Source organism: Leuciscus leuciscus (assembly GCF_965113295.1).
Source record: "Leuciscus leuciscus genome assembly, chromosome: 8".
Classification (NCBI taxonomy): domain Eukaryota; kingdom Metazoa; phylum Chordata; class Actinopteri; order Cypriniformes; family Leuciscidae; genus Leuciscus; species Leuciscus leuciscus.
In genome coordinates, this window is record NC_138732.1 from 18,412,168 (window position 1) to 18,439,747 (window position 27,580).

A 27,580-nucleotide genomic window follows, 5' to 3' on the forward strand; every position below is an offset into this window, starting at 1 on the left:
TTGTTGAAACCACATATGTAAATTGTACTCCTCCCAAAAATGCTTGTGAGAGCGTGTTATAGGCTATATCTATATGTAATGTTATAGCCAGATATGACGACGCTACTGGAACACGTATTACCGCAGATGAGAAGCTGAGCATCTATTCATTAAGCCAACGTGCAAACTATCGCAAATCAAAGTGAAAGTTAAAAGTAAAGAAACGAAATGATCTTACCAGGGCTGTTACTGCTCTCTCTTATTGCTGTCTTTGATTTTGAAATTTTAGCTGATGATCAATAAAATGCAGCTCACATCTGTTGCTTTCAGTGACGTGCACTCCATTAAATCTGCATATAGCGCGGGAATTGAAGATCGGATTTAAATCCGTTATGCAAAAACACATTTATGTGACCAGGTGTAAATGGAATCGTTTTGATAAATCAGATAGCTATCCGATCTGAGAAAACGCATGAAGTGGCCAGGCGTAAACAGCCCCTATATGTTGCAATTTAAATCCTGAAAAGATCAGTAAAAATGTTGAAATGACTTGAAAAGAGTTCAATGTTTTAAATTAAAGAGAACTAAATAGATGATTTAACATTTAAAGAGATGGTTTAGGACTGTTAACTGTGCAGAGCATAAGATGGATCTAAACGTACAGCAAAGGGTAACAGTAAATCCATGAGGAGAAAGCCTGGTAGTTTAGGATATAGTGTGCACATAGTCAGAAACTTCATTACCATGCAGGGGAGCTCTCTCTTCAATAAGAGGAGGGTAAAGGCTCTGGGAAAGGTGGTGCTTTACCATCTGTCTGGTGCCATGGCTGACAGATGGATCAATAACTGTAGGCTTATCATAGTAGAGTCAAAGGCGGTAAATCAGGGTGGCTCAGAAAAGATCCTAATGAAAAGCAAACCCTCACCCAGATTCTGATCACAAGTGTATCAAAGCTATAATAAAAGCCGTCAGTGCTTTATTCTCAGAAGTCTCGCGCCATTAAAACCAGAGAAACTGACTATCAAAAAGTCAAATGTGTCACCCAGTTTACTGATAAGTGATGAACAATATCTGATTTGCTTACTACATCTGCTAAAATTCTAAAGTATGCAAACAATTGGCCCTTTGCTATCCCATGGGAAAGTTCAGAAATAAGAAAAATACAAAATGGCATGAAACTGTGAACCTACCAGATACCAGGATGGTTGTGTTACTCATGGTTAAAATGTACTGGAATTACAACATACAATGCATGACGTACTGTTTGTGGGTGGATTTTGTGGGTTTTTAACCAACAGGCTCATTGAAGAAACGTTTATCTACCTACAAATTGAATTTACTGCAGTTTCCAGTTGAAATTGCCATAGTCGTAATAAAACACCAACCATTTTAATTCCTTTTCACACAAATTGTTATTACAGGGACATATTGTCTATTAATACTACTTTGTTATGATCTCAAAACACTTTTACTATAGTGCATGATTTGTAAACTAATACATTTTGATGTTTGCATGCATCACATACCCAGGTACTGCATTACTCTAGCAATCAGGTACATGTGAGGTATTCATCTTTATAACTGAATAAATTAGACTGTAATTTTGAATATGCTCATTTAAAAATACTCATGGTGTGACTGTTATGTTTCTCTATATTCATCCGCTCACTAACTTATGCAAAGACCTTTCAAGAGCCTTCAAGAGTGATGACAGCTGATAAATCCCAAGGAACACTCACATGAGAATGAAGTGGTACTTGACAGTATTGGTCAGGTCAGAAAAATCCACATCATACATATTTGATGTGGAGATGTTTGAGGCTCATCAAGACACAGATCAAACTATGAATCCATCACACAAGAATATAGCAGAGCTAAGGTAGTAAAATCCATCTCGTGGTCTAGACCTCAAATACGTAGATATTATTCAGGTATTTGCAACAAGTATCCCTTCAGATTATTTTATGATAACATGGTTGTAACCCCCTGGCTTAAGCAGTTCAGTAGAAGAGAGACTCTGAATGTTTGGTGAGGATGCGAGACATTTTGAGGTGTGAGAACAAAACCAACAGTAAAAGCAGAATATACAGCAGGAAAAACCTGCAAAGTACCCAAGATTGTGTAAAAGGTATTATACCATGAGACAATGTGATACTAAACTTTGCTGCTTGCTCTTGCCTCATAGCTGGCCATTCGTCACTGGGTGGACACTCTTCCATTTGGGTTTGTCCCAACAGCCACTGGACAGAAAAGAGGGCAGGACACAAACATCAATGTCCCCTTATTTGACCATCAAGATGATATAAGCTAGAGCAAATAATAGGCTATCTCAGGGGTTTTCAAACTTGGGACGGGGACCCCCAGATGGCAGTTGGGGAATTGTAAGGGGGCCTTGGAAAAATTTAGAGTAAAACTATCCAAAAAATAATAATAATAACTTTATACTAAGCACATAAATTACTATTATAAAATAATTTAAATAGTTCTATAGAAAGTAGAAAAAAGTAATAATCTAATGTAAATAATCTAAATAATACATGGACATTTTTTCATTTAAACAAAAAAATGAAATAAGAAATTCTTAAGATAAATTAATTAATTTAAAGAAAGAAAGAAATGTAATTACAGTAAAATACTATAGTGAGTAGAAAAAAAATATGTAACATAACGAAAATTAAATATTTTTCAAAATAATATTTTCAAAATAATTATATAAATTTTTCACAATGTATAATATATTTTTTTCAATATAACAATATACAACTTTTTCTTTCTTTTTTTTACACATTTATAATATAAATGTTTCAATATAGTTTTTTTTTTATAACATACATTTTTAATACATTTTTTACACATATTTATAATATAAAAAAAATCATATTGGGTCTTTGTACGTGAAAATACATAGCTGCCTTTTAAATTTTAGGATAGGGATCCCTTGCACAAGGATGAACATTTTAGGGGGACCGTGGCATCCAAAATATCGAAAACTAGGCTATTTCAAAGTAGATAATTACATAATGAAAGGTTATTAGCTCATGAGTAGCCTACATCATCATAATACGTCATAAAAACGAAAAGCAAAACAACCCATTTGGACCTTCTCCATTTCCTTTGCGGATGTATATAACAATCTAACAAACAGTCTCAAACAATCTGAGGTTCGTTGACACAATGAGGTTTTTTTATGTGTGTGTGTGTGTGTGTGTGTGTGTGTGTGTGTGTGTGTGTGTGTGTGTGTGTGTGTGTGTGTGTGTGTGTGTGTGTGTGTGTTGAGTTTTGTCTACATTGTGGTGACCAAATGATAGTGAAACCTGAAATGAACTACATTTTGGGGAAGATGAGGAAAATGGATTAATGTCTGAATAACTAAAAAATATCATAAGCTTAGTATAAAAATAACCAAAGAACACAAGTCTATAATACCCAGAAGAAAAAACAAATGTGTGTGTTTGTGTTGGTGAATGGCACATGTCCTATGGCAAATTATGTTTTGCTGAGGCTCAGATGACACAATATGCTAATTGTGTATCAGCAAAGTCACCTGCCAAACATTGTGACTGCCAAAAGAAACAGAAATCATACTTAGATCCTGATGTTGTTGCATTTCATTTGTGGTGGCGCTAGACATGTGGTCTGTGTCTTCATTTCATTCCTACAGTAGCCTAAGTCCTAGCCGTGGCCTGCACTTGGGAAACCAATAATGAGCATATTATCTGTCACTGATAATAAGAGCATTAAAAAGAACATCAGAGAGAAGGTCTGGCCATTAATGTTCCTTATGTTCTAGAAAAGTGCTTCTAAACTGATGGGTTGTGAACTATTGTGTGAATTGGTTGTGAATTAAAAAGGTCCTAACAGAAAAAAAAAAAAAAAAAAAAAAAAACGCTAAATGCCAATAATAAAACCCATCTAAACATTTAATTGCCTTTAGGATATAAGCAACATAAATAGGCTTATTTTCGCTTACCACATATTTTGTACGTTGACTTTTAGGTGTTGGCAGAAAATCATCTGTCTCTTGGTAGAACCATAGGGTAGAACATATGGATAGGTCACGTGTCTTGTGCAAAATAAAAGTACACATGGTGCAGAGCTACAGACTACATGAAATTGGAATTAAGTCACTCATTAGTTTGGTGAATCACACTTCTGTTTTTAGGCATTTAAAATATTGTCGCTGTTTTTTATACTTTTTATACTTCTCAAGAACAGGAAAAACAAAACGCATGCGTCGTGTCTACACCAGGGGTCGGTAAAGTCTCATTATTAACTTACTGTTACGTGCTTTCCAATAGACCTTATGCACAGCAGCGCCATCTTTGACATGAAATGTCATGGAATGAACCTCCATTCTTTGGAATGAAAGCGAGGCTGTGAGGGACAGACATGCACCTCTTCAATGGGCTGTACTGTTATTTAATGTGTTTTTGGATTGTTCTGCTTATGAAACACTGGAAAAATATCTTTCCAAGAGATTTCAGTTGACAAAAAACTCCCGACAATATAAGTTGTGGAAAATTGTAAGTAATATAGGAGCTTTATACAGCTTTTTTCAGCGGATGCCATTGGAAACACACAGTCTATATCCTTCACAGCCTCACTTTCATACCTGTCATGGCACTGCTCTGAATAAGGTATATGGCCGCCTGATCAAATCAAATCAAATCAATTTTATTTATAGAGCACGTTTAAAATCAACCTTGGTTGCCAAAGTGCTGTACAGTAAGAAAAACAAACAAAACAAGACAAAAACATACACGTTATGGTACATTAAACGCATTAGAGAAAAAATGTGTTTTCAGCAAAGATTTGAATTCAGCTAATGTGGAGGCTGATTTAACATGCAGTGGTAGGGCGTTCCACAGCTTAGGGCCGACAACTGCAAAAGCCCGATCACCTCTTCGTTTTAAGCGAGATCGTGGAACAGCCAAGAGAAGTGAGGTGTGGCGTGAGGGTACCAAGATCAGTACAGTGTCTGTCAGAGAGCTCATTTGGACCAAATTGGATGATTTGGGTTTTATCGTCATTAAGCAGCATGAAGTTATTAGTGAGCCATAGCTTAAGTTCGTGAAGACAATCTTGTAGTCTCTTATATGTAGTGTTATCATTATGTTTTATAGGTATGTAGAGTTGGGTATCGTCCGCTTAACAATGGTACGACACACCAAATCTACTCATAATTGATCCCAAAGGAAGCATGTACAAAGAAAATAGTATGGGTGCCAGAATCGATCCCTGGGGTACCCCACAATTGAGGTGAGTCGGAGAAGATAGATGAGTACCTAATCTAACAGAAAAACTTCTGTTAGATAGGAAAGACTGTAACCATTTGAGTACCATACCTGAGATACCGATCGAATGTTCTAGCCGAGATAGGAGAATCTTGTGATCTACAAAGTCAAAAGCTGAACTCAAGTCTAGTAGCACTAAAGCCATGGTATCGCCAGCGTCTGTCGTTGTTAAAATGTCATAAAGAACTTTTAAAAGAGCGGACTCAGTGCTGTGAAGGGATTTAAAACCAGATTGAAAAATATCCGAAATAGAATTAATGTGCAGATAGTGTTGCAGCTGTATAAAGATTTTTTATAAGAAGGACAGGTTAGAGATGGGTCTGTAATTCGCATATACAGCAGAGTCGAGTGACGGTTTCTTGAGGACGGGAGTCACAGTGGCGAGTTTAAAACAAGCAGGGAGAGCCCCAGTTGAAAGACTGTTGTTAATAATATACAGAACATCTGAACCAACAGTGTCAAATACTTGTTTTATAAAACGAGAAGGTAGAAAATCTTGAGGAGAGAAGGTGGATTTCAGTTTTAAAGTGATTTCCCTGCATGTCTGAAGGGAGATCAATTCAAAGTGGCTCCATTGCGAGCTGGAGAAAGTAGGATCAGGTACATGCTCTCTTGAGGTAAAAACTTGTGCTCGAGTAATGTTAATTTTATCAGAAAAGAAATGAAGGAAGTTTTCGCAATCAGTGGGAGAGATCGTAGGAAAAGACTTAACAGAAGGATTTTTAGACAGAGTCGATAGTAGAAAAGAGCGTTTTGGAACAGTGCAAATTTTTTTCAATGATGTCAGATAAGAATTTATGCTTAGCTGCCTTGGCTGTTTTTTGGAAATTATTTAGTGAAACAGTCAGCATCTCAAAGGAAATTTGAAGCCTGTCTTTCTTCCATTTTCGCTCAAGCCGACGACATTGTTGACGCAATAGACAAATATCGCTAGTTATCCATGGCTGGGGCTTGTTTCGAGGGTGGATAAGCTTTCGAGGTGCAATGGAGTCTAAGATGTTGGAACATTTGTTATTAAAAGCTTGTAGCTGCTCATCGACATCCGGATAAGAAGTAGGGGAGTCCAAAATGAGAGGATTTTCGGCCTCAGAGTACATTTCAGAGAACACAACATGAGAATGTGGGGTTAAAGAGCGAGACCAACGAGCATGGGGTGGTACAGTTGTGGGTGGTAAAGGAAGGAATTTTGAAAAAAGCGGTGGTTTGTGGTCCGAAAGTGGAGTATCTCTAATTTCAATATCGACCACAGACAGACCATATGACAGAATTAAATCTAATGTATGACCATGACAGTGGGTGGGGCCATTAACCCATTGAACAATGTTTAAAGAAGATAAAAGGTTTAAAAAATCCTTGGCTAAAGCATTAGCAGAACAACATACATGAATGTTAAAGTCGCCAATCATGCCTGATGTCATGCCAATGGATAGCCTACATAAGCTTTATGCAATTCACGTCATGTTTCTTAATTTATCTTTTATTTAAATTTTTTATGTCACTTTAGAACAATTTAATAGTCTACATCCGCTATGCAATGTAGTGGATGTAGTCATGTAAAAAAGCAATGTAGTCATTTATTTGTCAGTTTTATAGGCTACTCCTTATAAACCTGAAGTGAAATCATCACAGTGATGTTACCACAGCTTTATAGTGAAAGGTTAAAAGTATAATATGCCAAATACATTTAGCTATAAATAAATAAAATAAAGTTTAAAACATTTTGCTTTACCCTAAAGCCTTGATTTCATCAGTTACCATGTTTCTCACCAAGCTTTGGAAAAAAAAAATGCAGGCCTACACACTAGTCTTGCTGTTTTGATGACATAAGATGTCAGCTGAGTAAAGGCAGATTGGCACCACAGTGAGCCTGAGGGTTTGGTTCAGGAATTGAGGCCAAGAAAGTGGCTGCCTGCTTCCAATCGCCGCAGACAGAATGAAAAATGGTATTCGTTTGCTCAGGAAATATTTAGACCAGACCACCACAGAAGATTTCTTCGATGAAAATGACCTTATCTAAAGTGCACTGTAGTACCAGTACTTCCCTTTAAAGAGATATTTCACCCCAAAAATGAAAATGATGTGGATTGGGACCAAGGAAAGCCGTGCTCACTCTTCATTGTATTTCATTGTGACAGAACGTTTATGTTTGGACTTCAAAAGAAAAGAGTAGGAAAATCTGAAAAAAAAAAGGAAAAAAAAGGGGGTGGGTGGGGGGGTGTGGGGGAATGAACTGAGAGACTTTGACGAAAATTCAAAAATATGCCTGGGGGACTTTTCACAACAAAGTTTTTAAATTACTCTAGACAGGTTTGAAAATGCAAATTACCTTCGTATATCTCCCTCTACCAAGGTGGAAAGTCATTGAGGTGTGTTGTGCTGTAAAATATGATGTGTAGAAAGAGAAAACAACTTTTTATCACACTCTGCCATATACTGTGGCCTATAATACAGCTTGACAGAGAGGGACATGTTTACTTCCCCATCAACTACACAATGTACCTGTTCTTTGCATCTTATGGAATACAAATTGATCACATATTTATACATTTAAAAAATGGCAGAGGCATCAATTGGGTATTAGGTGTGAAAAATCTAAGTTCTAACAAAAAAGAGAGGCACAAGCACAAGGTGACGAAGGGTTTGATAATTATATGTCAAGAACATACTAGAAATGAGCAAAAGTTTGATTTTTCAAGGCTCATTTAAGTGGCCATTTAACAGATGAGAGGAGGCATTGACTGCTAATTGCAGTTCCCATCTTTTCCGTCGACTCTGATTGGTTCTTATTGTACAACTCTATGATGTTGTACATTACCCAGAATAGGGACTGAAGAGTTAGACAAGCATACCATTTCACAATCAGTGTATATATATATAACACTGTCAGAACAAAATGTGCAAATCAGCTTGTCACTGGAGCAGTACCCCTAAAGGGACAACTTTGTTCCTTATCTACTATACCCCTATAGTACCTTAAAGTAGTTTTTATGTCCCCTTAAGGTACTGCTATGAAACTTTTAGGGCTAAATAAGGTACAAAGAAGTCCCTTTAAAGTTACTGCCCAACTGACAAGCTGTTGTTACCCCTACAATGTTTGCTCTTTTTTTTTTCAGGGAGATAATGAGATCTTATATTGACAAACGCTCATGCAATAATAATTAGAAAATCAAAAGTAGAACTGCATGACTATTTTCAGATCTGATTCTGAAGATAATGACTTCTTGATATTGATTGCGGAACAACATTTCCATTCAGAACTGGTCTTTATTATAGGGAACTGTCCGAAATAGGGCACTTGATGTGGACCGTAGGGTTTCCTATTTGTCATTTTAATTTTCAAAGAGTGTTCTCAAATTCAGTGGAGGTCACCAGGTCGTTGTATTGTTGAATGCAAGTAGGCGTTCATACAGCTGGATGCCCTGAGGCCTGTTTCACACATTCTGTGGCTGTGGAGTGTGTGCGGAACCCAACAGTAGGCTGTCATTGCGATTTCTGCTGGAAAACAGAATAAATAATGTGATTTCTGAGTAAAGAGATAGGGTGTCCCATTTTTTTTTCTGGAATGTGCTCACCAGCTTCTCGTGTGCATCTTCATTAAACCCTTTTGACGAGCTTACATTGGTGCAAAAGTCAACAGCGAACTGTTACCTTACTGCCCATGTGGCACAGTACAGAGGACAACGGCGAGGGCTGAGGGTGCCATATGGGACAGGACTGCGGAGGAGGACCGCAGGGGATGAGGGTGCCATCTGGGACACGGCCTTTGAGCTGTTTTCATGCCCTTCCACTTCTGTTGATCAGGATGTGCAAGAGAAGAAACTCTTGTTCTCCTGGAACGCCAGTACTAAATAAACACACATTAATTTAATTTCCCATGCATTCCTTACCCAAATAACTTGATCTGACTTCCCAGCAGAGACATAAAGTAACAATGATATTTTAATGAAAATAAGCCGGTGAAATATTTCTTTTTAAAAAGAAGTGCTACCGATGTCAATGCATAGTAGCTACCAACGGTGCCTTGGAGACAAAGCACTTACTGTACAACTGGGATTTTAAACACACTTTAAATACATTTTTAATATCAATAGCCTAAAAGAAACTTCATAAGCAAAACTTGATATGTTGGAATATTACAGTTTGTGCATTTTCTTTGTATTAATCTTTTTGCTCATGATGTGTTATCACACCTATAACTGTGGCTTCTAATGCCATAATGATGGCTTGTAATGTAGGCAGGACTTAAAATAGTTTAAAAGATTTTCTCTCTCTATAGATATTGCTAGCTTGCAAATTAAGCAGAGCACCAACTGAAACAGAAAACATTAGTAAGTGAGCCAGGAAGTGCTTCTTGCTATCTTGAAATTAAATTTAGACATATCTCAAATCATCTACGTACAGTAAATCATTTGAAAAACTTGAGCCCGAAGTCAAATGTCCATACTGAATCTTATGACTCGGTTGCATCATAAGTTAAAAAAATATAAACGATTGCCTGTGAATGTTAACATTTCCTGTGATCACATTGCATGTGATTATCATACTCCAGCATCAGTTTAGCAGGGTCACAGAACAGTCAGGTTAGTTTGGCATATCAACTTCTTTGATCTGAAAAACTGAATTTGCAACATTTTCACACAATAATGCCTTTAAAATCTTGTTGATTTTACAACCCAATTTAATATAAAACAAAAGTAATGTAAAATACAATCCAGTCAGCATCATCTCTGCAATGCTTACATAAAGGATAATAATAGCATTGTGAGCTGAGCTGTGTTTGTGCTATCCAGTGTTTTGTCCTAATGTGTCCCCCTTTCAGCTCTTTTGGAGTAAGGAGGAACATTGAGAAAGCCGACAAATCAAAAGAGCTCATGGATGGTGGAGTAAAGGTTTCATTTCTATTTCTGTAAAAATGGTCCATTGCCTCTGTTTGAAGCTTTAGATGCTCAGCATGACATTTAAAGTTCATTTCTACTCTTTTTACTGAAGAAATATACAGGTAGGAATATATTTTTATATTCAATGATATAATACCCACTTAATAAGGATGGCCTTTTTTTCATATATGGACCATTCTACAGAATTGGTTCAAAGTCAGAGTTGGAAACATCTTAAATTTTTTTTTGTCTTTTCCCACACATTTGTTTATGTATGCACATTGTGTAATATCCAAGGTACAATTCTCATTTTGGATTTTCTTTACATCTACCGTGTATATATATATATATATATATATAATATATATATATATATTTTTTTTTTTCACAGGTAAATCAATAACAATTACAATAGGCCTACCAAAAACACCAAACACCAAACATCTTGCACATTTTCGGTAGTGACAGTAGTGTTGTGGTAGCGACCACATCATATTACAATGTTTCGCATACTAAAACATACTACAATACTAATGATTTGCATAACTGTACTAAAAGTTTGTTTATTTCTCCCAAATAAAGGATTCTGTATTCCCTTTTGTCAAAACAATAAAGGTCACAATCAAAACATGACTGTGATTGCAATAAAGCAAACTTTTTTGGGTGTTATTCCATTCTAAAATTGTCACATCCAAAACATCAGCTCATGTTTCGTTCGTGACAATTTTAGAATGGAATAACACCCAAAAAAGTTTGCTTAATTGCAGAAAAAAGGAGTTTGGTAGAGACGTTCCTTCAAGTTACACACAGATTTTCAGACTTTTGAACACATTTACCTCAAAATGATGGGACCTATCTACTTCCTCACTACATATATGATAGAGAGGGACACAGGAACATTTCCTGATCAAAAATGTAGGAGTGTGGTAAAGTCAGTCTCAGCCAGCGGAGTAAAACATACACTGTTTCAGTAGTGACATGAAAACGCAGGACACATTTTATTTAATTTTTTTACATAAAGTTTCATGATTTACAAAGAAATTATAAATATACATTTTTCAAATATGAACTCACTCGTGAAAATGAATAGTTGAATAATTTTCTCTTTTTTTTTTGCACAAAAAGTAGTCTCATAGCTTGACAAACTAAGGTTGAGCCACTGTAGTCACTTGGACTATTTTAACGATGTCTTTACTAACTTTTCTGGGCCGGCAGATGCAATTAAGCAGCTTATGAAGGAGTGAACCAGCTCTCAGATTTCATCAAAAATATCTTAATTTGTGTTCTGAAGATGAACGAAGGTCTTACGGGGTTGGAACAACATGAGGGTGAGTAATTACCAGAGAATGTCTAATAGGAAGAGAATTGGCACTCTCTGGTTACTTCCGGTTTCTGGACTGGCTGCAGTAACACGTCTCTGTCCATGCGGGGGCGCTCGCAAGCGAAGTGAATGTTGTATTCGAAAGGAGATGCAAAGAAATTACACATTGCTGGGTGTTAGATTTTTTAGAGTCACTTATTTGCTTTAAAAAGTCTTTTAAAATGTCAATGATGTCATACACATCGTACAACCAGAGATACTTTACGGCAATCCTTCAGTCACTGGTGTTTTCGCGCTCTGCACTTTCTGCACTTTCTCGAGGCATCGACAACACAGCTAGAAGAGTTTTTGTTTTGTTTGTTTCTGGTCCTGCTTCGGATGCCACGATGCCATCAAGCGGTATCTCTGGTCGTAATCAGTCCTTCACTGACCAATCAGCGATCATTAGCAGAATGCTAGCGTGTTATGGGCAACAACAACTCAACCTGTAAGAAATCGAATGGACATAAGTACTCGTTCATTCAACTTTCGACCTATAACCCATGTTGAACTTGCAAAACCTATCTGAGATTTCTCAAAGGCAATCAGGTGAAATAGACAAATTTAGCCGTCTAGCCCCATAGACTCCCATTCATTTTGCACTCATGGGCGATCGCCCCCAGTGGAACTCTGGTGGAACTACAATCAAAATTTGGTACAATAGGACTTAATCGGGAGTGCCCAGGCTCTCTGTAGACGGGCTCTGGTAATTACTGACAGAATTTTCAGAATTTCAGAAAAAGCCGGGTTCGTCACTTATTGGGGTCCCCTAGAAACGTTTCTGTTGTGTTCTGTGTTATTTGCAGCACGTATTTGGTTGTGTTGTGAACGTTCTGCAGCGCGTTTCTGTATTTGGAGCACACGTGTTGTGAAAGTGATGAAGATGTTTTCTTAATTTGCGGGTGTTTTTCTATTTGCATGTGTTTTCTTCAGTTGCAGTGCATTGAGCTCTCTCGACCACTGTAGGAACCTCTACTTTCCATGTAGCCTACAGTAGCTACTTGTCATATTATATTAGCATATGGAACAATACAAACCACTGTAACTGTCACAGTATCTTTCGAGCACTAAAGGATGTTTGTTTTATTCCTCCATATCTGATGCAAATGAATAAAACGTTTTGCATACTTAATAACAATGCTCTAATAAATTCTGTGTGCATTATATACAGTATATATATATATATATATATTTGTACAAAGAATACTTGGTCTCTTTCCCCCTATACAATGCAAATGTGTTGAGCATACAAAACAAAATGTGCATAATAAGATGTAAATGAGTTGTGTTCTATATGTGGAAAGCAGTGGGTTCTCAGAGCTGAGCAGAAGAAAAGCTCTGCTGCATTCTAAGAATTTACTCATTCTATACCATGGTTTAGACAAAATGACATTTCCATTGGCCCAATTGATTGCAATTCTGTCGCTTGATGAGATCATTTTACTTTCAGTCAGTCAGTCTAAAGACTATCAGAGATACAACTGACATGCTTTAGGGAGTGTTTTATCTTTCTTTGGCGCTACATGTTTAGCAGCAATCCCTACTTTCAGAAATTTTGATTATCTGACCATATATAAATACATTAATTTATCACTGACATAGCATTGCACTAAGCACATGGCATTACACTAAGACTTTTATATTGCGCATCTAGTTATGCATTCATTATAATAACTGCACAGTTTATAAAATACATTAGGTCACAGTATACACATTCATCTTAGTTTTCCCAATTGCCTAAATTGTTTTAGCCCCGAAATATGAAAACTCATTTCACTGTTTTATTGAAATGGCCACATTATGAAGCCAGACATTCTCTCAGGAAATTTATATTTCGGGAAGTTACAAAAATTACTTCATTATAGTGGTGTCACAAAAAGAAGAGGACAGACGAGGTAAGTTAGTATAACGCATCTTTATTGCAGGAGTGGTAGAGAGAGTAGAGTGGGAAGGCAACGCCTGTCTAAATCAGTCCAATGGCGGTATCAGATAGAACGGGTGAAGGTCCCTGCATGCAGGGCCGGATTAACCATTAGGGCAACTGGGCACTTGCCCAGGGGCCCATGGCATCTAGGGGGCCCTGACAGGTAGGAAATACAGGTATCAAACTCTTTACAGTCTTCACTGCATAAACTGCATCTACGCGGGTTCACGCAGACTTTCCTCCCGCTGAACGCCAGCGATTACTAATTCGTGAAATGCACTCCCGCTGGTTGAGCGCGGTAAAGTTCATTTCAGGTTCGATATTAGCCGGACAATTGTTCTATAGGGTCGGTAGTCTAACAAAGATATCAATAGCAAGATTAGTTTTAACATTATGTGACCATTGTATGTCGACATGATTAAAATATTCATTCAAAATCATTCGTGCATTAATGCTGCATAATTATACCTGAAAATGCTTTGACGCGTTCCACAGCGCGCGATGCTTAAGGGAACGTCTGCCAATTCCACCAACTGCGGTAAACGTAGTCTATAATTTGTATTATTTAAAATTACTTTTAACATTTAAAAACAGACGTTTTCAAATCCCAAAGCTTGCAGAAGGTTCCTAATGGCAATACTGACTTAGGCTACAGCTTTCCTGATAGCCTTGAGTAAATTAACATTTAACATTAAAATTAACAAGAAAATGATTCATAAAACGTATAAATATCAGTTGAGCCTATGTTTATTTTCGTCACTGACACAGACGAAAATGAAAAGACTATCAGTCAAAGTTCAGCTTTAGGAGAGGTAGAATAGGCCAGGATAAGAATACTGAGAGAATAAGAAATATGAAGATGAGGAGAGAGCAGGTATCGACAAATAATCTAATGACAAGGTTTTAAAGCTAGCCTATTTCTTATAATTTTTTGGCCTTCAAAAGTCCTAAATTGCACATATGTAGGTCAGAGAAATCCAAATTTTCTCGGGGGAGCAACTACGGGGGGCCTTGAGTCTTGTTGCCCAGGGCCCAGGAAATTGTTAATCCGGCCCTGCCTGCATGTTACTGTCTTTCTGCGTGGCAAAGTAATTTAATTCCATTTAAGCTTTTATCTGACTCCATTTAACCCTCTGGGGTTCTTCGGTCATTTATAACCCGAATTTTTTTTTTTTTAAATGTTAAAAATCGTAGCTTCATCGGAATGGTCCGAAACTTGGTGACGTTATTGGTACTTGGTATATGAACACCCAAAAAAATTAGGGACAGGATTTGAAAAGTCTAAGTGGTCGTAAAAAAAATAGTCACACTCAGGGTCTTCGGGTCAAAAATGACCCGCCATAGGAAATGAATGGGAAATTGGCAAAAATATGAAAATACTGAGTTTTTTTGTGTGTACAATCTACAAATCAGCCACGATGCAGAAAAAAAGCACACAACAGTGAAGGGGAGAATCTCTAAAACATCAAGAGTGCAAAACAGACAAAAAAATTCACACACTTAGATCACTTACACCTAAGGCAGTTATTGTAAATGAAATAGTCACAGATAATAGCTTCGATGTACTTTGCCTTACTGAAACCTGGCTTAAACCAAATGATTATTTCGGTATTAATGAGTCTACTCCTCCTGGATACTGTTATAAGCATGAGCCCCGTCTGATTGGCCGTGGCGGAGGTGTTGCAACCATTTATAAAGATATTCTAAATGTTACTCAGAAAACGGGTTATAAGTTTATTTCATTTGAAGTACTTGTACTAAATGTTACGCTCTTAGATGTTAGAAAAACATCCCTATTATCTCTAGCCTTGGCTACCGTATATAGACCGCCAGGGCCTTACGCTGATTTCCTAAAAGAGTTTGCAGATTTTCTCTCAGACCTATTAGTCAATGTCGATAAAGCATTAATTGTTGGAGATTTTAACATACACGTAGATAATCCAAATGATGCGTTAGGAGCTGCGTTTACAGATTTATTAAATTCATTTGGGGTCAAGCAAAACGTCACCGGACCAACTCATCGTCTTAATCATACACTCGATTTAATTATATCACACGGAACCGATCCAACCGATATAGATATCATTCCACAAAGTGATGAAGTCACTGATCACTACATGGTAACTTGCATATTACGTACTGCTGTAATATGTCATGCGGCGTCGCGTTATCAACCAGGCAGAACAATCCTCCCATCCACCATAGATAATTTCTCAAATTGCTTATCTAATCTGTCTCAGCTGCTGCCTGAACCCAAACAAACAGATGAACTAGAAGAACTAACTAGCACTATGAGCACCATTCTCTCTAGAACATTGGATGTGGTTGCACCTATTAAATTAAAAAAGGTCAGAGAGAAAAATAAAGCACCATGGTATAACAATACTACGCATGTTTTAAAGAGAGAAACCCGTATTTTAGAGCGTAAATGGAAACAAACTAATTTAGAGGTCTTTAGAATCGCGTGGAAAGACAGTATGTCACGTTATAAAAAGGCCCTAAAAGCTGCCAGGGCTGAGCACCTCCGCAAACTAATAGAAAACAACCAAAACAATCCAAGGTTTCTATTTAACACCGTGGCTAGACTAACAAATAAACAGACGTCACCCGAACAAAATATCCCGTTACAGTTCAGTAGTAATGATTTCATGAACTACTTCACTGAGAAAATAGAAAGCATCAGAACCACAATTATAAACGTTCAATCTTCAATCGCGCCTTACAATTCAGCTTCAATTATCACCCCGAAAGAACAATTACAGTGCTTTACAACTATAGAACAAAAAGAGTTAAATAAACTTATCACTTCATCTAAAACAACAACATGTTTATTAGATCCTATACCAACTAAACTACTGAAAGAAGTGTTATCTGTAGTGGAAGAGCCACTCCTCAATATTATTAACTCGTCTTTATCTTTAGGTCATGTTCCAAGAACATTTAAACTGGCAGTTATAAAACCTCTCATTAAGAAACCACAATTAGATCATAATAATCTAGCAAATTATAGACCCATTTCAAATCTTCCATTTATGTCTAAAATATTAGAAAAAGTGGTGTCCGCTCAACTGGGCTCTTTCTTGCAACAAAATGATATCTATGAAAAGTTTCAGTCTGGATTCAGACCGCATCATAGCACTGAAACTGCGCTCGTTAAAATCACAAATGATTTACTTTTAGCTTCTGACCAAGGCTGTATCTCAATACTAGTTTTACTTGATCTTAGTGCTGCGTTCGATACTATAGATCACACAATACTCTTAGATCGACTACAAAATTATACTGGTGTTCAAGGACAAGCACTAAGCTGGTTCAAATCATACCTATCTGACCGCTACCATTTTGTCTATTTAAATGGAGAAAAATCGATCATAACTCCAGTAAACTATGGAGTGCCGCAGGGATCTGTATTAGGCCCCCTGTTATTTTCAATATATATGATGCCACTTGGAAATATTATAAGGAAACATGGAATTAGTTTCCATTGTTATGCTGATGACACTCAAATATATATTTCATCACGGCCGGATGAAAACGCTACATTTTCCAAATTGACAGAGTGTGTTAAAGATATAAAAGATTGGATGACGCGTAATTTTCTTTTATTAAATCCAGACAAGACAGAGGTAATACTTATCGGTTCAAAAAACCGCCCACAAAACCTCGCACAATACAACTTTAACATCATAGGATGTCCTGTTACTTTATCCTCTACAGTAAAAGACCTGGGTGTTATACTCGATTGCAACCTGTCTTTTGAAAATCATATTTCTTATGTTACAAAAACAGCCTTTTTCCACCTTAGAAACATTGCTAAGCTACGTAATATGCTATCAGTATCTGATGCAGAAAAGTTAGTTCATGCATTCATGACCTCGAGACTGGATTACTGTAATGCTTTATTAGCTGGTTGTCCTGCATCCTCAATAAACAAGCTACAGTTAGTCCAAAATGCCGCCGCTAGAGTTCTTACGAGATCAAGAAAATATGATCATATAACACCGATTTTATCATCACTGCATTGGTTACCTATAAAGTTCCGTATTAATTACAAGGTATTGCTACTGACTTATAAAGCCCTAAACGGCTTAGCTCCAGTCTATTTAACGGATCTTCTATCGCCCTATAATCCATCGCGCTCTTTGAGATCACTAAATTCAAGGCTTTTGGTCATACCTAGGATATCCAGAACCACCAAAGGAGGGAGAGCATTTTCACATTTGGCTCCAAAACTCTGGAATAGTCTTCCTGATACTGTTCGTTGCTCAGACTCGCTCTCCCAGTTTAAAACTAGATTAAAGTCGCATCTCTTCAGCCAGGCATTCATATAATCCTACAGTTCAAACTACAATCCGGCCTCTATCCAATGCCAGAGGAGAACTGGCCCCCGACTGAGCCTGGGTTCTCCCAAGGTTTTTTTTTCTCCATTAAGGCACCTGATGGAGTTTTAGGACACCATTAGGTCACTTGATGGAGTTTTTCGGTTCCTTGCCACTGTTGCCTTTGGCTTGCTCAGTTGGGGATATTTTGGGGATATTTAATTTAATTTTATCAATCAATAAATTCCTCTTGAAACAAACTTTGTTGTATTATTTTAATTTAATACTGTGAAGCTGCTTTGATGCAATCTGTATTGTGAAAAGCGCTATACAAATAAACTTGACTTGACTTGACTTGACACTTATACACACAAAAACACACGCACACACAAATGAACGCGTGTCATTGCAAAAGCTAATTTTGGGAAATGTGTGAAATAAAAGCAATTATTCATCAATGTAAGAAATAAAGTGCACAGCAATGAAAGCATGAGACTGCAAGCCATCAAGGTTGCAAAATAGACAGACTCACACACACACACACACACACACACACACACATAGGGAAATATGAGACTGGTGAAACTGTAACAGAGAAATGTGAGAATATGTGAAATAAAATCAATGAATCAAATAAAGGGGAGACATTGGATCCAAAATGCAAAAGTCACACTCTTTGGGAATGAGACATTTGTACCAGTCGCACAGAGACATTTCAAATGATACCAAACATGTATAATACTGTATGATAATTATTCACATTAAAGGGCACCTATTATGACCCTTTTCACAAGATGTAAAATAAGTCTCTGATGTCCCCAGAGTATGTATGTGAAGTTTTAGCTCAAAATACCCAACAGATATTTTTTTACAGCATGTTTAAATTGTCATTTTTTGGGGCTCAGAAAAACGCGCTGTTTTAGTGTGTATCCCTTTAAATGCAAATTAACTGCTGCTGCCTGCCCAGGGGGCGGAGCCTCACGAGCTCACGCTTCAGTCAGGACAATCTCATCTGATAATATCAAAACAGAAACTCTCAGTAGCGTGTTCATTTTGACCCGGAGTCGGACAATAATGCCCACAGCGCCAGAGAATATATACTGTATGGAGATTAAACAGGTATAGTTTAGCTTAATTATGGTTATAACTTATTTGTCATCTGCTTTTATCCACTATTAATACAAGCCTGCTGTAGCAGACCTCGTCCGAATGATGACCAAAATATACTGATGAGTTCAATGAAGTTTATTGTACATCACACAAAAGATAAAGCGTTAGTTTTACTCCAGAGAATCACTGTAAGAACAGCTAAATAAACACAGTATAAGATGTGAGCATTAAAGTCTTATCCATAAACTCTCTCTCTCCCTTTCATTATCATGGAACATACACAGCGAAGTACACAAAACACTCGTTACAACTAACAGCAAACAAATATATACACACCTTTTCAGTATGTGCTTAATAAACTGGTACACTGTAAATCCGTAAAACTATTCGATGAGCTGTCATAAAGTGCGCGCTCTCACTTTCATTTCTGCCGTGGTCAGTAACGTTAGTCCTGTCGCTCCGGAGAGTGTAATCTGATATGTTCATTCTGACATCCAACAACAAAACACCTCAATTGCTTAGGAGACATTCTTGTCTACAGCTGCTCAAGCGTCGAACAATGGCGGACTGTGTCCAGCTCACTCAGGGCGGGTCTATGCTCAAACTGAAGTGTCACTCAACAGTCGTGGGAGGGGCCTGCGCAATTCTACGTCACATTGCGCTGAATCTGAGAACAGCTCATTCTGAGACAGTGCTTATGATTTATTGAGATTGTAAAAAAACCACTGGGTGGATTTTTATCATTCTAGGGTGGTTTTGCTCACACACTGCCAACACACATTTATGTTCAAACACCATGTAAAAGTGAATTTTGCATAATAGGTGCCCTTTAAACCATATAGATTTTTGGGTGAATATCTGGTGATCTCAGTGTGAGAGAGAGACAGCATGGGGGAGGTGATTGACTCAGGGATGCTAGTTTCTCAAGAGAGAGTCAAATGTTAATTTCGAGAAAGGTCCTTTGTCTTCTCGGGGAGTGGTCGTTCCTTAACCAGACTTTCTCAGTTCTTACAGTCAACTGGCAGAAGATGGTTAGATGATGACTTAGCTGGCTGGTAACACTGTGTTCTCTGTGCAGGTGAAGGACTGGCACGGGAGGCTGGTGAACAGTCGAACAGAAGATCTAGGCAGATGAAGATGAACGGATCAGGTAATATTAGTTAAGTACTAAGGTGAGTAATCGGATAGAGTCTGTAGGGCTTGTCATAGACAAGACCAGACAATAAGGTGAAGAGAATGACAGTACAAATAGGGTGTGCTGATGATCAGAACTCTGGTGATAGTAAATTAGTGGGCGGAGTGTGATAATGGTGTTGATGGCTGGAGTGATTGCTGAATCCATGACAAGTATAGGTCATTTAAGTGGAAGGTAACACACCGCCTTTTACAATTAGAGATCTATAATGTCATGCCATGTTTAATTCACAAAGAGAGGCCTGGTAAATACCCCTCATTATCATCTCCATTCATGTTTCATAAGGCATCAATGATGATGTAGAAACACATATAATTATCTCATCAGCACCTCATGATTTGGTGCTAATGAACAATTTTTGTTCCAAAATTAAAATGTGTGAATTATTTATTGGCAAGATAAGTGAGGGTGGAAAAATCACTCACATTGTTTAGATGTTCTTGATACAGACACAATTTGAGAGGTTTTAAAAGGGGCAAAAAAGGAGAAAAATACTATAATAAATGGAAGGATAAGTAAGAGTCTTTCTAAGTAAAATGATTAAACTAAAAAAAAAACTTTCATGAAATGTTATCAAACTGAGAGCCCAATCCAAGATCCGGAACAAATGTCTCCAACGAGCATTTTTTGTGTATGAATAAAACACACACAATTGCCATAGGCTTTCAAATAAATGCAGTTAAAGGATTATTCCTGATAATTTACTCACCCCTACGTCATCCAAGGTTTTTATGTCATTCTTTCTTCAGTCGAAAAGAAATTAAGGTTTTTGAGGAAAACATTCCAGGATTTTTCTCGATAGGAATAAGGGTCTTATCTAGCGAATTGAGTGAAAGGTCAAGCGTGACGTAGACGGAAGTCCAGACCTAGTGTTTACAAAGCGAACGTACAAAGACTAAGTCAAACGCCCTTTATAAAATAAATAAATAAATAAAAGGTAAAACAACGTTTTTCGCCTGACCTTTCCAACGTGATTACGTAATGCCTGAAGTCGTGGATGTGCAAGACGAGCATTTGTGGTTAAAAAGTACATATATATTTTTTTTTTTTTTGAAAATGTCCGATCATTTCACTAGATAAGACCCTTATTCCTCGGCTGATTGTGTAGAGCCCTTTGAAGCTGCATTGAAACTGCAATTTGGACCTTCAACCCATTGAAGTCCACTATATGGAGAAAAATCCTGGAATGTTTTCCTCAAAAACCTTAGTTTCTTTTTTGCTGAAGAAATAAAGACATGAAAATCTTGGATGACATGGGGGTGAGTAAATTATCAGAACATTTTAATTCTGAAGTGAACTACTCCTTTAAAGATCTTTAAAGAATCAAAGTTCTTTTCAACTCCCATCCCTGAACTCACTGACAAATCAAAGGGAAAATGTAGCCATTGATCTCAATATTGCCAATTTATTTAAACCAGTAATAGTACAAACACTATAACTAGACTTCTATATACAATTTTAATTAGAAAGCTGCCGCCATGGCACTCACTGTTTAATTAGAGCATGATGTCATAATCACACATTTCTCCGGGGAAAGAAATGAAACACCTTCAGTGGCAAATGGAGTTGATGGTCAGTGCTCTTTCTTCCTCAGTCCTGTCCAAGTTAAATTAGACTACTCACTTTTTTCTCAAATGTGTGAGAAAAACATGTGATTGTGAGCTGAAATGAATTAATTTGCAAGTGTAAAAAAAAATCAATCAAATACAATAACAGGTGCTGATTATTAGCTATACAGTCAGCATGTATCCAAAAGGGGCTCAGATTCACATTTTGACAAGACTACAATTTGTAGACAAGACTACATTAATTTATCACTGACATAGTGGCATTGCACTAAGACTTTTTGCGTATCTAGTTATTCATTTATTATAATAACTGCACAGTTTATGAAATGTATTAGGTCATAGTACTCATTCATCTCACTTTTCGCAATTGCCTACATTGTTAGGCCTAAAACAACCAAATACAAAAACAGGTTCTGATTATTAGCGAAAGCATGTAAGACTATTGCTTTTCTCAACATTTGTTTTTAATTCTAAAGTTTTATGACAATTTGAGTAGACAACATGTAGTTCTGTTTTCTTCAGAAGTGTTTATTGATGTCTGATCTGTCTTATATGGTGAGGGCTGAGAAAACAGAAATCCTGTATGAGCCAGGCCTTTCATCTTTCACTAACAAGGTTAAGCAAAACCCACAAACACTCACGCTTTTCAGAACCGTTAAGTGGAAAAAGCCTACCACAGCTGCTCTGTTCTTCAGTGGACCAATCTCTTGTGTCGTGTCGGTCATTGTTAGCACCGTGAAGGAACCAAGGTTGCTGTACCTTCTATACATTTAGCAGTGAACAATTACTTTCAATCTCACAATATCACACAATCTCCTCCGGTTTCATCAATGGCCAGGCCACAAGTGAGGGACAACTCACTTCATAATACATCATGAATCCAATCTCCAAAATTATTTCTGTCTGTTGCCATAGAATTAAACATCAAATTGAAGGTCTGAATGAATGTAAGGAAATAATGAAATAATGTTTTTATCAATTTCAGATAATTTTCACCCTACCCAGGCTCTCGCTTCTGGCTTCTGCAAAAATGTAGATTTCACTGCAGCTTCCAGCTGAAATTAACACTTGAGGCAGTAAAATACCACCATTTTTGTTCCTTTTCACACAAATTATAATTACAGGGCAGATTGACTGAGCACTTGAGATGCGGAGCGCTCAGGTACGAGTCAACTTAAGTACAACAAAAGAGCTCAAAGCTTAGAAGGAAAGTAAAATGGTATGGCTGCTTTGGCAAATGCGTTTTACCTCACATTTGCTTTTGTTAACACTATCAGTTAGGTTTAGTGTACGTTATTTTCAAACCCAACAGAGCATTAACCTTTTAGTGCCATTTAATTTCCAAACTGCCATAATACGTGCATTAATCAACATAATAAAATGTTGCCACAGACACATTTAACTGTTTTTGAGAAAAATGAACACATTATTTAGTGCCAGTCTTGGACATTTGACATGGAAACTGCCATGACACCAGCAACAAGCAATGCAATATCTTTTTTTGCAAAAAATTTACCCACAGGCACTTTTTTTTCATGACACTATAGGCTGTTTAATAAACCTGCATATGCAAATGATTTTAATTTCACATTCTAAAGAGTTATAATAGGCCTACTTTCTGCCAGGTTTATGTTCAGAAAATCTGGAAGCCCTTTACAGTGGGTTTGTGTTTCTCCCCAGTTTCATGCCTCATGTCTGCCAGCAAGAGGAGGCTTAATGTATTATTCTCACACCTGTTCCTCTTTTGCCACATTAGTCATAACTCTGCAACAGGGATAATTGGTATTCATGAATGTGCTTGCTGGAAGTTATTCATTACTGAGATACATTGACGTGAATTAAAAGTAAATGAACAAAAGGACATGGAATTAAGGGATAAATGGGACCTTTGGTCAGCCGCTTTATATGGTGCGTGTCCTTCTCTATTAACATCTCTGACCTTTTTCTCTATCAAATGCATATTGGATTTTCTGGATTTATGAAAGTGGATGTGAAGGAGCCACCGCAGAGGTATCTGTCCTCCAGTTTAATCTGTGAGTCTAGAATAGCGTATTTTTTTTCAAAGAGAAGAGAAACAAGACGTTAAATCAACCTCTATGACTAAATTTGATTGTTAAATCTCAACAGTGCAGGGATACATGAAATCCTAATAATTACGACTGATCTGATTAACCCTTGATACCTTCCACTGACAAACTGAATTCCCTCTATTCAGTTTAAATGTGAAATGTGACTCAGCAGTTTCAGCTGACTGGCAAAACCTGTTAATCTCAGATAAATGCGGGTAAGACGCATATATTGTTACCCTCGTGTTCAAGTATAATACAGTTGTGTATTTTGTTACAGATTCCAAGGAAACACTGTTTTGGCTATCAATATGATGTTTTAAAAAGAGGCAGCATATTTGGTTGGCATTAAACTTCCTTAACTGGACAGAATAAGGAACAAGGACGGGGTTTATAACCAAACATACTCTTAAACTCTCACACGCACATAAACAAATATAAACAAACAGGTGGAATATTCTTTAAAATAATATATTTATATTCTTTTAGGCTCATCTCCTAACAACTCAGGAGCAGTTGGAGCACGACAGGCACCAGTAACATTTTCTAAACAAGCCTGCGGTTGTCAAGCTGAAATGCTGGGTACATTTTATTAAAGTCACTTACATTCAGAACATGTCCCAGACTGTTTTGCAACTGTCTGTATTTGTGACTTTCTCTTCGTGTCAGATTCTGTTCCTCTTTTAAAAAAATTGCTGGTATGTCACAAAGTTCTTCCAGCAGTAACCACACCATTTCAGCATGCGATGGTGTTGTGTGACAAACGTCGCTAGATACAACGGAAGGATCCTTATAAACAGCATAAGTATGCCCTGGTCTCGTGTCTCGTTGTCCCTGTATGAACCACATGGGAGATGGTGTCGTATGGAAAAGTGTTTCCACTATGTGCCCCTGCTGGAATGCATTTCCAGACTCTAGATAAAGTATCATGTGACTGTAGAAGGTGACTGTCATAAATCAAACTGGAATGGTACATGGGACATACTGTACACACATTTACACACAAAAGTTTGTTTGTTTCTTCAACTATGGGCTTTGGTATCATGTCTAGTTTTTTGGGGGGTTTTTATGTTCATGTTTCTTGTCTTTTATTTTGTAATTTGGTTTAGTCTAGGAGTGCGTTCCACCTCACTTTTAGACATACACTCCTGAATTCACATTTCCCTGGGGGGAATCCCTGCCACCATTTTGAAGTGAGTTCAACCCTTGTCCCCTCAATTTTGAAAGAGGGAGCGAGTCTACTCCGATGTACAATTCAAGCAGTGACACAAATTAACTTGATTGCGACGTCACAGCAGATCACGCTTAACTGTAGTGTATGATATATGAATTATTTTGAGAATTAATTGCATAATTGTGTTCAATATATTATGTTGAGATTTAATCGCATAATTCATGTAGCTTATAGCCTACTATTGATATTTTTCTTCATTTGTGTAATTTTATTTTTAACAGCTCATTTACCTATAGGATTTTATATATTTTCTCCAACAACTTATATGCATACAGAATGGTGCATAAAATAAATTCATACATAAAAAGGGGTTTAAATAATAAATCAGCTCCATAGTGAATTCCATTAGTGTGTTCCATTCAAATCAAAAGTCTGCCTAGAAAAGGAACAAAACATACCAATTATATGACTAAAAAGCATATTTAAAAGTAGCAAAGGACCTTCATGTAAAAGAAACACAAATATTCATACAAAAAGAAAATGGTGAAATGTTACTTTGAATAAAAATGAAACCTCTGGGACACTAAAATGTCCAAATTTGAAGAAACACCCATTTCCTGGATGACCCTATGTAATCACTCATGATTCAGCTTCTGTTAAGGGTATGAGTATGTTAAGTCAGCAATGCTTTATTGGTTTGGCCAAACAAAGATAAATGTTAATATCCATAGCCAAGCCAAACTTTCATCAGTTGATACAGTTCATCTACTTTTTGCGGCACGTGTCCATGTCTCTTGAGTTTGAGATTTCAGTCCATGGCAGTTTAATTCCAATCATGGTGCATTAGTCATCCATCTGCCCCTTCAGACTCACTCTGTCACCAATCCGTTAACCCTGCCAAAAATTCCACTGTGTTGGCACTATATATTAATATTAATCCATATCTCTATTCAATCAAGCATGACTAGACTAAGGAGGACAAAAAATGTAAAAGATCAATTGAAATAATATCGACCGCCATTTTGAACATTGGGGAGCACTGTATTCAACAAGCAATTTTCTCAATCAATCCACTCCATGAGTTCTGTACCAAAGGAGCTCTGATTCATCTAACAAGGTCTCCTTTTCATCAGCTCTCCTTTGTTAAATAAGGGAGAAGTGGCTTTATTGTTCACATTATACTAATACATACAGTATGGACCAGGATGTGTTTTTTTATTCATTAAGCTCCTCACAGGTCTGTACAAATGACATTAGTGAGGGCTGCTTACCTTGCTCATGCTGTGCTTGTGTAATAGTGCGCTTTGATAGGGTGCTGTTGAGATAAGACAGCATTCCTGTAGATAATGGCAGGCCACAGAGGTAACAGACCACTTGTGCCGACTGCCTGGGTTCTTCTGCTGATGATGATATCAGCTATGCTGCTGGGAAAAGGTTATTTCCATCTGCTCAAAGTACATGAGCTACGCCCGCTCCCTCTCTCGCTCTCTCTGGAGGCAATACATGTTTTGTCAGATTGGATTCAGAGCAAAGAACAGAACATATGCAAACAAATGCCTCATTTATTTACTAATCATAAAGTGAGTGATTGATCAATGAGGATGACAAAGAGCTCAGATAAATGAGCTTACAGCATCTTAGAATCTCATCATGCAAAAATTAATTCATTTTTAATATTTGGGATCTCTGAAAGCTGAAAGATTATTATTATTATTTTTTATTTATTTATTTTTTGTCTGTTATTGAAAATGTATTATGCCCATCAAGGCTGCATTTGTTTGGCAAAAACTGTAATATTGTGAAAATTATTACTATTTAAATTACATTTGTTCTGTTTTAATATAGCCTGGGAAAACCCAGACAACTTCCGGCAAATTTAGATTTGCTCTGCAAGTAGTCTGGCAAAGAGCTCATTCAAGCCCATTTCTAATCCGTCGAAATAGCGGCACCAATCAGAAACGTTGAGGCGGGCTTTACACAATGACGATCGCTCTGTTTGGTTTTAGGTCTATCCAATTGTGCCCAGAGGCATTTGAGCGACGTCCGTTGGTGAAGCGCACCAACTTTTAAATGCATAATTATATTCAAATTTCAAACACATGAGGACAGTCTCAATGAAAGACCCACTGGCAGATGAACGTACTACTACATTTCTCTCCGAAACGGTAGGAAATTAAATTAGATTTAATAGAGGATTTTAACTGTGACAAGATGATTGACAGGGCAGTTTACGTGACAGGATGCATGTGACAGATCCGTCTGATAAAGATGACGAAGTAGTATGTCCCAAAGCTTGCCTACTTTTTTGCAACACATTCAAAAGTAAATACCTTTTCTTCACAAAAAGAGTACATACTTTTATGGCGTAGTGTAACTTAGGCGAATTGGGACGAAGCATATGGCTTTACACGATGACTATCGCTCTGATTGGTTTTAGGTCTATCCAATTGTGCCCTGAGGCATTTGAGCGACGTCCGTTGGTGACGCCCCTTTGGAAATGAGTTATTAATGAAGCTTTGCCAGACCATAACTAATATATTTTACAATGTAAATTATTTCTGTGATGGCAAAGCTGAAAAATCAGTATCACGATTCACATGATCCTTCAGAAATCATTCTAATATGGTTGCTGCTCAAGAAACATTTCGTATTATTATCAACGCTGAAAACCGTTAATATTTTTGTGAAAACTATTTCTTTTGTAAGGATTATTT

At 37.2% G+C, this 27,580-nt stretch overlaps 1 long non-coding RNA gene across 1 annotated transcript; it reads right to left on the reverse strand.

Moving 5' to 3' along the window:
- Window positions 1–477: 477 nt before the first annotated feature.
- Window positions 478–26,500, reverse strand: LOC309505234. Its single transcript, XR_014208372.1, has 3 exons — window positions 24,299–26,500; window positions 7,600–9,117; window positions 478–2,219 (listed from the first exon to the last, which is right to left on the reverse strand). It is a non-coding gene; the product is annotated as an uncharacterized lncRNA (long non-coding RNA).
- Between the last annotated feature and the right edge of the window lie 1,080 nt (window positions 26,501–27,580).